General features: G+C 40.8%; 1 non-coding gene across 1 annotated transcript; it reads left to right on the top strand.

The window, feature by feature from the left end:
- The first annotated feature begins 13,318 nt into the window (after positions 1–13,318).
- On the top strand, positions 13,319–13,391 carry Trnaf-gaa (transfer RNA phenylalanine (anticodon GAA)). Its single transcript has one exon. It is a non-coding gene; the product is annotated as a tRNA-Phe (tRNA).
- The last annotated feature ends 4,091 nt before the right edge of the window (positions 13,392–17,482 follow it).

The following is a 17,482-nucleotide window of genomic DNA, read 5'->3' as shown; positions in this document are numbered from 1 at the left end:
ATAAGGCCTAAAGCGCAACACTACAAATGGGGATAGAGCTGGGGACAGATGTGAGAACTTTTAGATTAAAAAACTTATTGATTGATGGTACATGGAGGTGATGTTTCTTGACATGGGTGGTATTTTAAGATTTTGAATGTTGAATTGGAAAGAGTGGAGAGGGGTAAGTTTAGAAGATGCTGAGCTTTGGAAAATGTTTAGTCTGAAGGGTCTGTGGGACATCCAAGTGTCAAATATAGGAACCAAGCTCAATCTGGGAAAGAGTTGAGATTTAGATATATATATATATATATATATATATATATATATATTTGGGAATTAAATGGTTTATCAACACCCAAGAGTGGAACCTTTAAGAGACAAGACCTGGTGGGAGGCCGTTAGGTAATGAGGGGCACGCCCCTCAGGAGTAATTAATGTAATTCCTGGTAATCTTGTTGGTTCCCACAATAGTGAGTTGTTATAAAAAGAGTAAGCCTCTGAAAGTGCTCTCTGAATCCCCTCTCTGGCTTTTTGTCTCACCATATGATCTGCACACACACCTGCCATTGTGATGACATCTGCCACAAGGCCCTTAACAGAGGCCCAAACACACAATTATCTTCTCTTGGATTTTTAACCCCTATAACTGTGAGCTAAATAAATCTCTGCTTTATAAGATGTCTGGCCTCAGGTATTATACCAATAGAAAACAGATTAAAATATTTGGCCTCACCTGCAGATGTTGAGGTTCCACCATCTGTATTAACCATACTTTATGAGTATGATTTGTGCGCTTATAATTTGTGTGCCCTATTAGACTTGGGAGTGTAATCATCTCTGCATCCCTAGGCCTGGATGCGCAGCATCTCAATTCATGTGTAGGTTTGTAAAGGAGCCGGGTCTTTGTTGTTATCTGTCAAGGTTTCTCTCTGCCTCTTTCTCTATCCTTGCTCCTATTGAGCTCATCTCCCCAAATAACCCTACCACAGGCAGAGGCCTTTGCTTTTCTACACACCACTGTGTACACAAAGCTCAGTTTCTTCCTTAAGCCTTTCGTTTCATGAAGGAGATCAACCAGTTTAGCAAGTCTTATGCTTGCTTCTGATTTCATTTATGTCTGTTTGTTTTTTATTATTTAGAAAGACTGTTCTCCCTTTGGGGCTTCTTTATAGAAACTTCTTTGAGTGATTCTTATTTGATCCTTTCTTACCTTTAATTGTATTTCTAATACTGCTGTGTTCATAGCTAAACTTGCTATGTTCTAACTGACAGTTTTAAAAAGGGGTTTTCTCAATGACAGAAGATTTCTCTTTGACCAACGTAACCTTTCTTTCCTAAATTCTGAAAGCAGGAAGCCCCCTTTCATCATCTTGACTTAAGTCAATTTAGAGGAGCCCAAGAAGCAATTTTTTTTTTTTTTTAGTTGTTGATAGACCTTTTTTTATTTGTTTATATGGGGTGCTGAGAATCAAACCCAGTGCTTCACACATGCCAAGCAAGTGCGCTACCACTGAGCCACAGCCACAGCCCTGCGAGAAGCAATTTTAATTCTCGGTTTCTTTCCTTTGACTCTAAAATACTGGAAAGCCTTCCAAATCAATGTTTCGAAACAGTTCTGCACTTTGCTTAGTCCCTCATCTATTGATTTGGAATGAAAACATTGCTCTCTTAATGAAGATGGTTGTGAGAAATATAAATATATGGGTGTAAGGGGAGGGAAAGCACATTTCCAGATTAAACTGCTGAATAAAAATAATAGAGGTATTAAATAAATATTATATAAGCCCTTGAGAAACATGTATTTCTAGAAAAAATAAAAACTTGAATCATCGACTCTGTAGTTTCATCCACATTTTTAAAAAATAAAATTAGGTGAAAATACAAAGCAATTTTTCTTTACCCAGAAAAAAATACCCTCCAAAGTAAAATGTTTATTTGAGCTATCTGGTTATTACACATCAAATGAAAATTCCAAGCGAAATGTACATTTCCCTTAAGTTAATATACTATTCTGCAGATTTTCGTATTGTCCTTATAACATTCTAAATAAGTATACTACCTCTGACTAACTGCAAATATTTCAGTTATCATAAAAAAGAATAGTGTACTGCACAGCTAAAATTAAATCAGTTTAAAATTCTCAGGAGTTGGGATTGTGGTTGCTTTAGTTAATGGACTAATCAAACCATAGTTTTAGATGATGTTACTGCAATATTCTAATTACTGCAATCTGATTTCCCTTAGTAATTGTGAAGGTCAAAACTGAATGCTTGATTCAAATAGGAAATTAAAAGTTAAGAATAAAAGACAAGACATTTTTATACCCAACATATGTCATGATAGATTATTATGTTGACCTTGTAAAGTTAAATATTTCACTATAAATTACATTGGAGTTGACTACAAAGTATGGAAACTCTGTTTCCAAATCCTTGAGACAGTATATGTCATTAAATTGTGTTATTTTTCAAGAAAGATGATTCATTTTGTATTAAAAGCTATGCATACATTTTTATTTTATGCTTTTTAAAGATTTTCAAAGTAAAAACAGAAGCAAGAAATTTTTTTGTCATATTATTCTGATCTGAGGATTTAAAAAATATGGCTTGTTATGTACATACCAAATCTTAGCAATAAATGCACAAAGAGGCTACCAAGTCTGACTATTTTAGGAAAGAACTCTTACAAAATCCCTGGTTACCTTCCTGTGCCTAAAATCCTATTAATAGGAAACAGTGTTCGTCAGTCTTTAATGAAAAATAGTATTAAAATTCAGAAATTTCCAGAGGCTATGATTGTGGCTTAGTGGTAGAGTCCTTGACTAGCTCATGTGAGGCACTGGATTCACATCTCAGCACCACATTAAAAATAAATAAACTGAAGGTATTGTGTCCGTCTATAACTAAGAACATTTTTTAAAAAAAATTCCTGGATGTTATGTTATTGTTTCTAGAGGACTTTGCTGAAGTGTTTTAAGTTGAACTGTCACATCTATCACTTACTTTCAAATCACTCTCTCCTATATAGAGATAAAAGCCAATATAGCAAAATGTCAACATTGTTGTATCTAGCTAGAAACTATATCTCCCAATTTTTCTATATTGCTAGGATCTGTAAGATATGACTAATATTTTAATATTTGTCTTTTTTCAAAAAACATATTTTTGGTAGTGCTGGGGATTAAACCCAGGGCCTTGCATGTACTAGGCAAGTGCTCTATCACTGAGTTACATGCCCAGCCCTTTAAAAATAATTTTTTAAAATTTTGATCTTGTTAATTTGCCCAGGCTAGACTCAAACTTGAAGTCTTGCCTCAGCCTTCCCAGTAGCTGACATTATGGGTATGAACTTCCACACTTGGCTCTTTTCTCAAATTTTATTATGACAAATTTAAAACATACAGAAAAATTGGGAGACATAGTTTCCACCTAGATGCAACAACATTGACATTTTGCTGTATTGACTTTTATCTCTATATATGAGAGAGTGATTTGAAAGTAAGTGATAGATGTGACAGTTCAACTCAAAATACTTCAGCAAAAAAAAAAAAAATCCTCTAGAAACAATAAATAAATAATGACCATGTCATTTTCATTCTTAAGAAATTAAATCATTTCCTGCTATTCAATACACAGGTTCAAATCTCCCCATATTCCCCCATTTTCCCCCTACACATTATCCAATAATGATCCACACATTACAGTAAGTGATGTCTTTTAGACAATTAAATATAAAAACTATCTTTCCAATTTTTTTTGATGTTTTAGTTTTTTTCCATGACATTGACTTTTTTTTTTTTTTTTTTTTTTAAGTTTTGACTGTGCTGGGGATGGGACCTAGGGCTTCACACATGCTGGGCAAGCACTCTACCACCAAGCCACACTCCCAACCCAACCTTGATGTTTTGTAGACAAACAGGCCAGGGATCTTAGAGAGTGTCATATTCTGGGGATAGCTGGTCATTTCGTCATGGTTTCATCAATCTCATTTCTCCATTTTCTAAATTTCTTACCAGTTGGAAGTCAGGTCTACCTGGAGGCTCGAGTGGCTTCAGGTCAGACATTCTCAACCAGAACCCTTCATAGGTGGCACTGGGCGTGTATGAGAACACATCCAGAGGCCCACAGAGTCAGTGTGAAGGACTTCTATTTATACTGACATATAAATCATTCTTAGCAGGTCCTTTTTTAGGGCCAGACTTTCATTTGGAAGCAGTTAGGCCTCAAGATTCTCAAAGTTGGCACAGAAGTTCTTTAGGGGCTCAGGGACTTTGTCAGTTTAGTGTAAGTAGCATGACTTGAGGACTGAGTAAGTCATGACAACTGCCTCAAGACCTCACACCGATGGCATCTGAGGGGCATTGGTTCCAGGACCTCTGAGGATCTGAGGCTACTTAGGTCTCTGATATAAAATGTTACACTGAATACAGCTGATATACATTGTATACTTTAAATCATCTCTAGATTATTTGTAATATAATGTAAATGCTGTGTAAATAGTTATCATACTGTAACATTTATGGACAAAGGACAAGAAAATGTACATGTTCAGCATAGACAGGCTTTTTAAAAAATTTTCAATCTGTGGTTGGTTGAATTCAAGGAAATTGAACCCTCAGATATAAAGGACCGACTATTCCTGAATTGTCTATTGATCATAGATTTAAATAAACCTGTATTCTGACAAGGTTGGTCTCATATAGGGACAGGCATGGTGCAGTATAGCAGCTTTGACCTGGGACCTGAAACCTAGTTCTAGCCCTACCTCTGTCACCAAAAACTGTGTTACTGGGAATCATTCGTTTCTCTGGGCTTTCATGGATTCACAGTTAGGGTAGAAGTCCTGTCTCAGCTGATCTAAGCTCCCTTACGTTTTATAAATATTACTCTAGCACCAATACTTGATGCCTCTGTGTGTGTGTGTGTGTGTGTGTGTGTGTGTGTTTATTTTAATGATGTAAAGAATAGCACTTTGATCTTGCTTGTTGTATTCCTTATGGAACAAACAAGAAAGTATCCATTATTTTCAGACGGAAGCATTGCTCTTTATCCAGCTATCTAGACACTTACTGCCATCAGGGCGGGCAGAATGTGTTGTCAGAAGAGGGGCTTTTGTCTGTGGCATGACCTGCCTATCAGGAAAGGATCAGACCTTGCGTCATCCATGGGAAAAACAGAATGATGGGGCTGGGCTGCAGGTTTATTCTCTTTGGAAATGTATGCAACTTCCTGTGATTGGGAAAAAATGTAAGCTAACTTTTCCAATTATTAATGTTTGTACTGGGCTGGAATTCCAAGGGGGGGAATCTGAGGTTAGGGCCCTACTTTCTAACCCCCTAATCTGGGAAAGCTCTGAGCCAGTGTCCTGACCTCTCCAACTTCAGAAGGAAAGTGGGTCTGTGAGGCTCCCACCTCACCCTGCAGTCCTGCAAAAGTCCTGACCACAGGAAACAGAAAAGCTTCGCCCTTCCTTGCTCTCACCCATCCTACCCACCCACTCACATCCCCTTGATAAACTCTGGCTATGTGTGCAAGGGTAGGGAAGAGCTGACTTGTCTCTGTTCTTTTTTTTTTTTTTTTTTTTTTTTAATAACAAATTCTACATTCTGAGTGCAGGTGCAAGAGGGTTTAATCATTGCCTAATGGGAGGAGATGGAGTTGGAGAATAAGGATACAGAAAGATAGACCTGGAGAAGAAAATGAAAGCAGAGGAAAGTGTTGCGAGAATTTTCCTCCTACTAGGGTCCAGTGGTGGAGGTTGCAAATTAACTCACAATACATGGATTAATGGAGAAAATTGTAATTCACATGCATGTAGGATCATTCAAATGTAGAAAATGGCTGAACAGCTAAGGACAAAAGTTTGTGCATGAACTTAATAAGGAGACAGGAAGAGAAACAAACAGCTTTTAGGTGAATAAATGAGAAGTACTACCATTTGGTTTATGCAATTTCTTACCCAGCTGCTCTTAGCCTCCTTTCTTGCTGGAAGTTCCCCAGAGAGGAGACTTAGGGCAGCTTTACTTCTTGGAAGGCTATATAAGGGAAGCTCAGAAAAGGTTTTCTTCTGCATTCATTGTATTTCAAACGTGGTTAGTTTTAAGTAATTTTTAGACCATTTTAGGGTTGTGAGACCCTACAAATCAAGAATGTGAGGCACCTGTAAGGTCAAAAGGGAAACAGAGTTTCCTTTTCAGAGCTTCCAGCCAATGTGTTAGGGAACTGACAGATGTAAATAGTGTGAACACGTGGTTAATAGAGTAATTCCATAAAATGGGCCCACTGTGCTGATGCCCATAAGCTTTTTTTTTTTTTTTAATTCCCAAGAAGTGAACAGGATTATGTCACATTTTTCAGCAAAATACCAGTTAACTGCAGGAGAAATTGCAGGCTTGAGATAATATCAACAGAAAGAACCCAGGAGACTCTTGTGACCAGATTCTGAAATTCAGAGAGATAAGAATAATTTTTCCTAACAACAGAATCTGTAAAGAATGTATGGTTAAGAATCCAATTAGAACCAGTTAGCACGGGCCAAGGTGACCAAGAGTTGCCAAGGCCGTGGGTACTTGAAAGTCCGATGTCACTGATGATATTTGCAATCAATGTCACTGATGATATTTGCAATCAAGAGGTGGACCTGGGTGGGACTCTCTGGAAACTTCCCAAGGATGCCCAATAAAACTGAAGTGCAGGGGAGGCACATTGTCCCTCTCTTCTCTGAGACGACCCACTCTTTCCCTTGAGAATGTCCCCTTCCCCTTTTCCTATTTCTTCAATAAACGTATACCTATACCTCTGAGCGACAAGTCTGAAGTTTTTCTGACATGATTGCAAGAATTGGGGTATGACCGGGGGACATTGTGTTGCCTCAGGTTCTCAGAAGGCCCCAGCTCTGTAACAATTGAATACCATCTTGCCCCACCTTCACTGGGGCAAAAGAAAATACTGATTTATTTGTAATTCCTACCATTTTAAAAAAAATCAAGGGATTTAGAAAACTTCTATATTAAGTTTATTTCATTTGATTTCTTTGGGTGAATAATCAGGCCATATCCTTAGTCACTGGATGAGGGTGGGCAGATGGGGGGATGAGGACAGTTGGAGGAATACAGTTGGGAGCCTGGCCCACTTCATCAAAAGGGAGAAACAAGCCATTAAACTAAGCAGTATTTAAAGAGCACTGAGTCTCTGAAATTTAAGTTCTGGAATCCAAGTTTTCTGGCCTTTAGGGCATTGAGCAAAATCCACATGGTTAGTTAGGCCTTTGGTAGATGGACGTGGGAGGATTGGATTAGAACATAAAAAAAGCTTGGTAAGTTGTTCTTGAGTATAATTTACTTAATTGTTTCTGGCCTGGTAAGTATACCCAGAGGCTTTATATTGATGCATGTGATTCAACAAAAACAAAAAACAATAAGATCTTCATCGACTTGTGGTTTAATGGCTTTAAATAAATTAACTTCTTTTGGATCAATTCAGCACACTGATGATATTTGTAATCTATTAACTTTTTTATAATACTTTTCCCCTAAGACAAAACTTTAATATGTAACTTTGGAGAAATCATTTTACATCCATCAATCAAAGGTATCGTTTTCTACATGCAGAGAACTTCAAAATGCATAGTCATGCACATTAAAAAAAAAAAAAAAAGCATCTATAAAAAAGACTGGGCCCCAGCCCCAGATTCCAATTTGAGAGTTGGACTCTCATGCCAATTATCAATTGAAATAGAGTCTGATTTATAAAAAAAAAAAAAAGAAAGGAATTTGATGAAAGGTGAAGAGTATGTTTTATGGGTGAGCAATCAGTTGTGTATCAAATTGTGTAACTACTATAGATTTGATTGTGTCCTCCACATGCCCAATGCATATATCTCAACCCTCAATGTGATTATTTTTGGAGACAAGGCTTTAGGAGGTAATTAAGGTTAAAGAGGTGGTAAAAGTGGGGTACTGATCCAGTAGGAATGAATGCATGTTCTCACACATGCATGGAAAGAGAGAAGGCACTGTTGGCAAGTTAGGAAGAGAGCCCACACCAGAAATTCAATCATCTGGCTCCTTGATCTTGGACTTCCTAACCTCTGAACTGTGAAAATATTGACTTCTGATTGTCAATTTTAGTCTATGATATTTTGTTATGGCAGCTCAAGCAGACTAATACAGTAAATCGCAGCAAGATACTCAGTGTTTCTGGACCTCCATATCCTAACATGTAAAACTTGTGGATCAGGCTAAATAAGCCTAAGTTTTCTACATGCTCTAACTGAAATAGTTTTGGCTTCAGAAGACAGTAAAAAATATTTGTATTTTTTTTTTAAATCTTGAGTTTCAAATTCTCAGAAAAGTTACAAGATGGCACAAATAAAGAAGTTCCATACAGATTTACCCAGATTCATAAACTTTTAATATTTTCCCTATTTATTGTTTCATATTTTCTTTCTCTGCGTATGTATTTACATATAATATGCATACATTTATTTATTTTCTGAACCATTTAAGAGTTAATTATCCTTGAATACTTTAGTATTTCCTAAAAAAAAAAAAAAAAAGACAGTTTTTTGCCCATGGCTGCCAACTTCATGCAACTTAACAATGATATAATATTTATCTGATCTACAACCCATGTTCCAGTTTCAAGAATTGTCCCAATAATATCCTTTAAGACATCTCCCTCCGGAGTAAAACCAGTACAGGTTGAGACACTGCAATGGGCTGTCATGTCTCTTTAGCCTCCTTTCAGAGGGGGCAGGTCCTCAGCTTTACTTTCATGATCTTAATACTTTTTGGTGAATACAGGCTAAAATGACCTTTATTTGGGTTTTGTTTGATGTTACCTCCTGATTAAATTCAGCTTTTGTCCCCCTGGCTGGATACTCTCTAAATGTATGGTGTCCTTTTTAGGGCATCACATTAGGAAGTGCATGCTATTTGAATGTCCCTTTGTTGGTGATGTTAATTTTGATGACCAAATTAAGGCATTGTGGAGTTTCTCTACTGTACAGCTGCTATTTCCTCCCATGAAGTTTTTTTTTTTTTTTTTTTGTACCAGAGATTAAACTCCTCAGGGGTGCTTAACCACTGAGCCATATACACAGTCCCCCCCCCCTTTTTTTTTTTTTGGCAAGGTGGATATTGGAGTTTGAATTCAGGGGCACTCAAACGCTGAGCCACATCCCCAGCCCTATTTTGCATTTTATTCAGAGACAGTGTCTCACTGAGTTTCTTAGTGCCTCACTGTTGCTGAGGCTGGCTTTGAACTTGCAATCCTCCTGTCTCAGCCTCCCCAGCCACTGGGATTACAGATATGCACCACCACGTCTGGCTGTTTTGTTTTTGTTTTTATTTTTGAGACAGGGTCCTGCTAAATTTCTTAGGGTCTGGCCAAATTGCTGAGGCTGGCTTTGAGCCTGCAATCCTCCTGCCTCAGCCTCCAGAGCCACTGGGATACAGGCATGAGCCACCATGACTCCCCCTTGTAGTTATTAAGCAAACTATGGAGAGACACCTTGGAGCCATGAGCTGATGGCCTCATAAAAACTTCCTACCCCAGACTTTAACATCCATTGATGCTTCTTGGATGAATCAATCTTTACTGGTGTTTGGAAAATGGTGATTTCCAGAGCCACCACTCCCTCCACATTTATCATTTGACACAAGTCAGGTACAAGCAAAAGCCCTCACTTGTCCCTCACCTCCCTTCCTAGATATCGCACTTGTACTCATGGGTTGATTCTCATTTTACTTAATCCCTTTATTCTCCTTGTTTATTGTGATGTTCAGAAAGTCCCGGTTTGGGCCCACAGGAGCCATTTAAACTGCTCTTTGTCCTTTTCATATACCCACATCATATTTTTAACCCTTTTGAGAAATACTGAATAATTAATAGCAGAGACAAATAAAAATAAGTGCTCTGTGTGTCTCCATGCTATGGGGTCCCAGAAGCAAAGTTAAGGGCAGATAATAAGTTGACAGCAGTTCAAAAGTTGATCAGATGTTTTACCCGTATACAATGTACTCTCTTTACTTTTATTAGATCTACATAGTTAGTTCTCATAATTAGTTTTCATAGTTATCATAGGTAATTAGGTTGGAGCTGGCCAAAATTCTTGGGCTAATTGGGAAGACAGAACTGCAGCTTACAGAAAGTTTTTTTTTTTTTTTTTTTTTTTTTTTTTTTTTTTTTCAACTTGGCGTCTTCTTCAATATCCTTACCCTTATTTTGAATGCCAACATCTTTATCATCTGACCCTTCTTACTGTGACACATGTGCCCACATTTTTGCTTCACTTAGCACATGATACTTGGTCTCCACAGATGCTCTGGTAGGTAGCTCTTCTTGCCTCTGCAACTGAGTAAAGCAAAGTTTTCTCCCTAACTCTAACAATTTTCATTCACGAACTTTCTCTGCTCACAATGTTCTTAGTGTCTTGGTATTTTTCCTAATGCCCCCAGGCCAAAAGAAATACCCAACACTTCCTTTTATTAAGAATTGGGGCCCAAACAGCTTAATAAGTATTTATGTTCCACAGCTGTGTAGCCTCTTGAAAAAAATTATACACATAAATTGAAAGAAATGTTGTACTTTCATTCAATTCTTAACCACAATTACTTATCATTGGGATGTGTGTGCACCTTGGGTGCAAAACTTCTCAGACCGATTTCACAATTTCTCAAGGAAGAAGATTCGCTACCTCAACTTTAATTTCCTAATTCCCATTGGTTTTCATGGGCACTTGCTTTTTATCATGACTGTAGACAGCCTAGCTTTGGCAAAGAGATGGCATCCCTGAAAGAAATGTCGAGTGACCAATTGCTGAAGCTATCAACTGCCTGAAACTTTGCAGTGTCCCCAAGATATTGAATATGGCTGTTTTTGTAAGATGTTCTGTAGAATCCCTGTGGATTTACTGAGTTAACCCAGGACACATGGCTATAGTTTGAGAACTTCTATGGTTTGAACCTATGGTATTCCCCAAAGACACATGTGTTAAAGGCTTGCTCCCCAAAATGGAGCTATTGGGAAGTGATAGACCTATAAGAGGCAGAGCCTAGAGAGAGGTCTTCTGGTCATTGGGAGCCTATCCTTGATGAGAATAGTGAGACCCACCTCTTCATCGTGGTCATGAGGTAAATGGGCTTCCTTTTCATGTGCTCCCACAATAATGCACTGCCACTCCCAAAGCCATGAATCAATCCACCAACCATGCACTGAAACCTCCATACTGACAGCCAAAATAAACCTTTTTTTTTTTTTAAAGAGAGAGAGAATTTTTTAATATTTATTTTTTAGTTTTCGGCGGACACAACATCTTTATTTGTATGTGGTGCTGAGGATTGAACCCAGCACCGGGCGCATGCCAGGCGAGCGCACTACCGCTTGAGCCACATCCCCAACCCCATAGGGCTAAGTCCCAGAAACTTTCAGTTTGCTTTGTAAAATAACAACAGCAAATATTTGCTTGGAATTAAAAATCTTTGAGCTGATCATGAAACCTGTGTAGTTCATTGTATGATAGCAAACTGAAGCTCTTTTCCACAGTGTTTATAAATCAGCCCACTATACTATTTATGTTCTGGTCATTCCAGGGCATTTTAAACTTTTAACAGTGAAAGGGGTACTACCATAGTGGGATTCTGGGACAATACATGTAATAAGGAATATCCTGGAAAAACCAGGACACTGTGGAACCCAGCGTACCCATGACATGCATCACAACCTTACATTCTGAAATCAACCTTTACTCAGCATATGATCCCTATTACAATGTAGTTTCTATTGTCTCATAATTTGCCACAGGATCTTATTAAATTGTAAAGACAATGTTATTAGTTACACTCTTTCTTCTTCATGTGTCTCTTACTCCTGTTCCTCCATTTCCCCTCAGACTAAGCACTTTTTCTTACCCCCTGTTCCCACCCCAAATCCCATCAAAAGTTACCTGCCACTTTCTTAGTTACCTAGGGTTTGATTTTCCAGGTAACAACATGTGAAGCTACTGGTTTGCTTGTGTGGCTAGCAGATCAAGAAAGGGCAACACTATGACCTGGATCTCATGTCTATTATTGACCCCCTCCATTGACATTCATCCAAAATACATATTTTCAGGAGAGACTTCCTAAATTAGATGTTAATCTGAAGAGATGACTTGTAAAATCTAAGAAGTTCAGCTACGGCATGATTCAATCCAGGCAGGCAGTTAACAGTAAAGAGTTGCCAACTGGGAACCCAAAGAGTCATTGAAAATAATTCAAGTCTTTCCTGCAGTATTTTCAGAATGTGAAGGGGACATTGTGAACATGTAAGAAAACCTGTAAAACTCTTCTTTCTCTGCCTCCTTTTAAATGTACAATATTAAGGCGACTACCCCAGATTTCTTCCACTCTAAAGCTCCCTAAACCTCTGAACTTCTCTAGCTCCAAATTCTCTTGGGTCTCTCCCGCCTTTACCCACTGACTTCTAAATCTCAGGCTCTTTGTGTTTGGATATGGCACAACCAAGGAACTCAGAGAGAGACTCCTTTCCAGAAGGGGAGGAGAACTGGTGGTAACAACAGAGACTGCAGACGCTTTCAATTTACTTTTTCTTTCCCCTTTGAATCCATCCATCCATTCATCCAAATTGGTTGAGAAGCTTCCACTTTAATGCAAAGCTCTAATGAGCAGGTTAAAAGGGCGGTAAAGTGAAAGATCCTTGCCTTGAGATAAATCCAATTTAATTGGAGAGGATGAAAAACAGAACATAACAATAGGATGTTGGGAACTGCAGAATGTCCTAGCTTGGCACTTAACGGGTACTTGAGGAATATTTGCGACTTGCGGTAAGAAGTAGCACTGACATTTGAGTACTCGTCCTTCGAGAGCTGGCCTAGCTTTTGCCAAGCAGGATCCATTCAAAGAGACGATAATTAAGGCGGGCGCTCCCTCACCCAGGTGCACCGGAGGGTGCAAACTCCTCACCGGAGGCGGGCGGACCACTATTCTTGCCTCCAAGGCCCTGTCCACTCCATACAACAGTTTTGCGCCAACACCGCTCGTCGGGTGTGTGTGTGGGGGGGACCCTGGAACTTTCCCGCACAGTGACGCACATGTAGCAGGGAATCGGCTCCCTGGGACCCCCAGTTCCAGTCCCCCGGGAGCCATCGCCGGGGCTGCCGGCGCGGAGGTGGTGCGCGTCGGATTCTGGCTGGGGAATGGCGGGCGGGAAAGCGGTTACCGTGGAGCAGGACAAAGAAATCGCGGAACTTTGCAAGTGCTCATTAGAAAATGCAAATGTGACAACTGGACGTGGAGTGCTCAGTAATAGCTTAGCCAGAGAACACCACAGAAGGCGCCGAAATAGCTCAGTTGGGAGAGCGTTAGACTGAAGATCTAAAGGTCCCTGGTTCGATCCCGGGTTTCGGCAGTTAGGTTTTTAGTTTTAACCGGAACGACTCAAATTTCATAAAACCCCCCACGTCCAGAGTATCGTGGTGTATTCATTCCAGTCTGCGAAAGGACGGGGACGAGAGGGCGGCAGAGGAACAGACACCGCGGTTCTCAGCCAGTAGGAACTGCAGCCCCTCGGCACGGCCACTTCCGGGTCCCTCTTCGCAGCCGAGGCACTGGCGCGCGTGCGCAGTGGGGAGTCCCGGCGCCGTTAGGGCGGCCCCTCTGCTCAGGAGACGGAGACGGAGACGTCCCGCCCCCTGGCCCGCGCAGCCGCCGCCCGGCCCTTGCCTCCGCGCGCGCGTGCATCGACGGGGCGGACTGGACGGGGTGGGCTGGCTGGTGCTAGGAAGGAAGCCCCGTCAGCGTGAGTCTGCGCTGTACGCTGGGGCGAGCAGGACAGCTTCGTCCCAAATTTCATTCCGTTCCCGGTAGGCATCTGCCTTTGAAGAAACAGCAAAACCCTCCCGCACACTCAAATGGGCCCTTCTGGCATTGCCCAGGAAGGGAACCCGATTCTGGCTAGAGGGCCAGGAGCTCTGGCTTTGGTGGCGTAACCACATTTACTTGTCCAGTGGTAAAAGACTGGCAGCTCTACAGCCCCTGACCTTTTAAACTAAGCAGAACCGGTGATTCTTTAAAGTATGAGCAGCAGCAGCAGCAGCAGCAGCAGCAGCATCATCGCCTGGGAACTAGTTAGAAATGTGAAATCTGGGCCCTGTACCAGGCATACTAAACCTGTACCCAACATTAGGTGTTCAAACCAATTCACTAGGGAGTTCTCAGGTGGCTCAAGTTTGAGATCCACTGATCCACACTTTCCTTTTTATACTAGCATTTTCGTTTGCTGTCCTTTGTGCTACAAGCGTGAAATAAAACTCAGATGCACGCTTTTTCTGAGTGTTTTACCTTTAACATTGTGTGGGAAGCCGATAGGGTACACGAGGGCATCAAACTTCCCCAGCTATCCCATAGGAGCCCACCCCAAAGCCAAAACAGGAGTTGAGAAGTAAAGAAACTGGAAGTGTAGCTCTTGATTTTATGTTGTGTGACCCGGGAACTGAGCCAGGATCCAGGGACAGAAATTGCAGGGATGTAGATTTGAATTAAAGGAAGAGGAAATTTCAATCTATTGGAATCACTAGAAAATGAACTAATCAGGTTAGTGTGTGTTGGGTGAGCAGATGCAGATGAAAGATAGTTATGGGATTTATGCATTGGACCTCGCTTATTTTCTGTTTTGTCATTTTGAAAGATTTACGAAGTACCATGTGCTCTCTGCCATTCATTCCCTCACTAACTGGCCACAACCTCCAGATATGTGCTGGGCATTATTTGCTGTCACTACCAGCCTGTGCAGTAATTGTCATCATCCTCATTGTACATATAACAGCCATTCTGGAACTGCAAGGATTAAACCTGTGTTAATCAGTTTTTTTGTGCTGCGATGAGAACAACTTAGAAGAGGAAAGGTTTATTTTGGCTAATAGTTTCAGAGGTTCCATCCATGGTTGGAAACATCATGGCAGAAGGGTGTGGCAGAGGAAAGCTGCTCTCCTCAACACAGCCAGGTGAAAAGTTTGTGAATAACTAGGGACAACATATAGTCCCCAAGTGCACATCCTTGCTGCAGTCCAGCTGCAGCAAAATAACCGATCAACTTGTGTAGATCGATACAGCAGGCATGGAAGCCCTTTATTGTAGGACAACAGAGGTATTTATACATTCCACACAGCTTATCTTAATTAACATAAAATAGATACAGCAGTCAACCAATAAGGAATCTCCACACTTAATGGCTCGCTGGAGTTACTTCACAAACCACTCCCTCTGCAAAATGCCAGGCGCCATCCAGACTTGTTTACAGACTCTAACATTCAGTAACCTATATCCTGCAATCCTGCTCCACCTGCCTATAGTAACCATATAATAGTCTACTCCAATGATTAATCCATCAAATGGATTAATACACTGGGGAGATTACAGCTCTCATGATTCAGTCTTTTCACTTCTGAAATTTTCACTGCATTGACTAATGTGAACTTCTTGGGGGAACATTCTTATTTCCAAACCATAACATAACATAATATACTTTTGGCATCTTAATTGCTGCTACCTCCTGAATGATTCCATATGTAATTAGTTGTAGGAATGGGAAGTTAAGGCCTGTGTGCTTCAATTTGAGGGTAGTTACACAAGAGGACTACAAGCCTTTGGTTAATCAGAGAGGGTTTTATGGGGGAGTGGGTCTTGACTAGTGGGTCTTCTCACACAGAGAAAGATTTCTTAAATATGGAAAAACTTAACTGGAATGCAACTGGCTACCAGGGGTCTAACTGTGGGAGCTGAGGGTGACAGGTACTGCTCCTTTCAGACAACCAAACAGGCCTAAGCACCCTGGCTGGGAGATTAAGTAAAACCAGGCACTCGCTACTGGTGTTGTGGGGGAAGGCTGGAGGCATGCACCTGGTTTTGTCAAAGATAAACAAAGCCAGACACTAGTTAATCTGTAAGGACAGCTTTTAATCAGTAATAATAATAATTACATAAGCAATAATAATTGCAGTAAAGAAGAGGGTCTGGCAGTGAACTGAACTCCCACTTTTACAGAGGTGACAGCGCCTTTTAAAAGAGAGAATGAAGGATTAGGGGAAAGGACTAGGCAATCAGGGAAGTGAAAAATTTCAAAGGGTTGGTCACTGTAAGTGCTGATTAGGCCAGCTGTGCCTGTTAGATGGTAATTATTGAGGTTAGGATTCAGTCCTCCCACAGAGACTGAGAGAGACAGGCCCTATCCTTGTGGAGGATACATTTCAAAGGAAGGGCTTTCAGGTCCTTGAGAAAGACATTCTCTGAGTAGTGCAGATACGCAGCCATCTCAAAGGGACAGAGGAAGGATTCACAATTGTAAGCCCTTTTTAGTTAAAGCTCTGAGAAAATGATCTGGGGCCTAGTTCCGATGTTGGATCGATTTTTTTTTTTTTTTTTTCCCTCCCAGCAACCTTGGGCTTCCGGCACTGTAAGGGGTTAGGGTCATCCTAGGGATTGGGCCTTGAGCTGTTAGAAACTACATTAGCCTTTTCATGTAGGAGGAAGGCGGTAGACAAGATCATTTGTTCTGAGAGTGGGTAGTTTAAAGACCCGGTTGAGGCCTGGTGGGGAAGCCTGACTGGTGTTGAGGAGAGAATCTTTCTCCTTAGAATTCTGAGGAGGGGCGAAGGCAGGTGGTTAGGCAGGCCTCCACGGGAAGAGTGGAGGTGAAGGGTTTCTTAAGGCCATGTGACAGGGAGGAATGAATGATCAGAAAGCAGGTTGCCAGCATCACACACACACAGGCAAAATAAAGGAAGACCAACCAAAGCAATACAAACGCAAAGGCTGCTGATTAAGAGGGTCATAGCATGACCTAAAGGCTGTAGCATGGGGACCGCCACCATCACTTGAATTTGGCAAGACTTAAAGGTGGGCAGGAGAGTGGGAGAGCACAGGTATAAAAGGGGCAACTTCAGGACGCTCTTGGCCTGGGGAAACTGAGGCAGCTTAGTAGAAGCAGGGCAGCCTCTATCATTGGTTCGAGGAGCATATTTGGCTCTCTCTGACTGGTCCTGAATTGGAAGTGGGAACAGAAATTAGGAAAGCTGTGGGTTATTAATCTAGTTCTGTCCAATTGTGGCCAATTTGTTGCAGAAATTTTTATTTAAACTCCTGAATTACTGTTGGAGGTAATAACATGGCTCCCTGCAAGGCTGACTCTTAGCAGGCTGACTTCCAGGGCTGAGTTTTGTAGATATGGCATGGTGGTGTGTGTCCTAAGCAGGCTGCTCTAGATTGTGCCAGAGTTCTATTTTTATAGACTATTTTATAGTGTGACCATGGCCCATTTCTATACTCAGCCTCTCAATACATATTTTATGAAGAGGTAATGTCTGAAAATGTAATCTGATATCTATTTTTTTCTTTTCCTGTGGTATGGCCTGTGCTGGTAGATATCAAACACAGTCACCTCTAGAAGAAAGGACCAAAAAAGATGGAACTGAGGCAGGAGTTAAGCAGAAATGGGGACCTTGG

The sequence above is a fragment of the Callospermophilus lateralis genome, chromosome 12, assembly GCF_048772815.1.
Source record: "Callospermophilus lateralis isolate mCalLat2 chromosome 12, mCalLat2.hap1, whole genome shotgun sequence".
NCBI lineage: Eukaryota > Metazoa > Chordata > Mammalia > Rodentia > Sciuridae > Callospermophilus > Callospermophilus lateralis.
The sequence above is the reverse complement of the archived record's forward strand: the minus strand, read 5'-3'. Positions and strand labels throughout refer to the sequence as shown.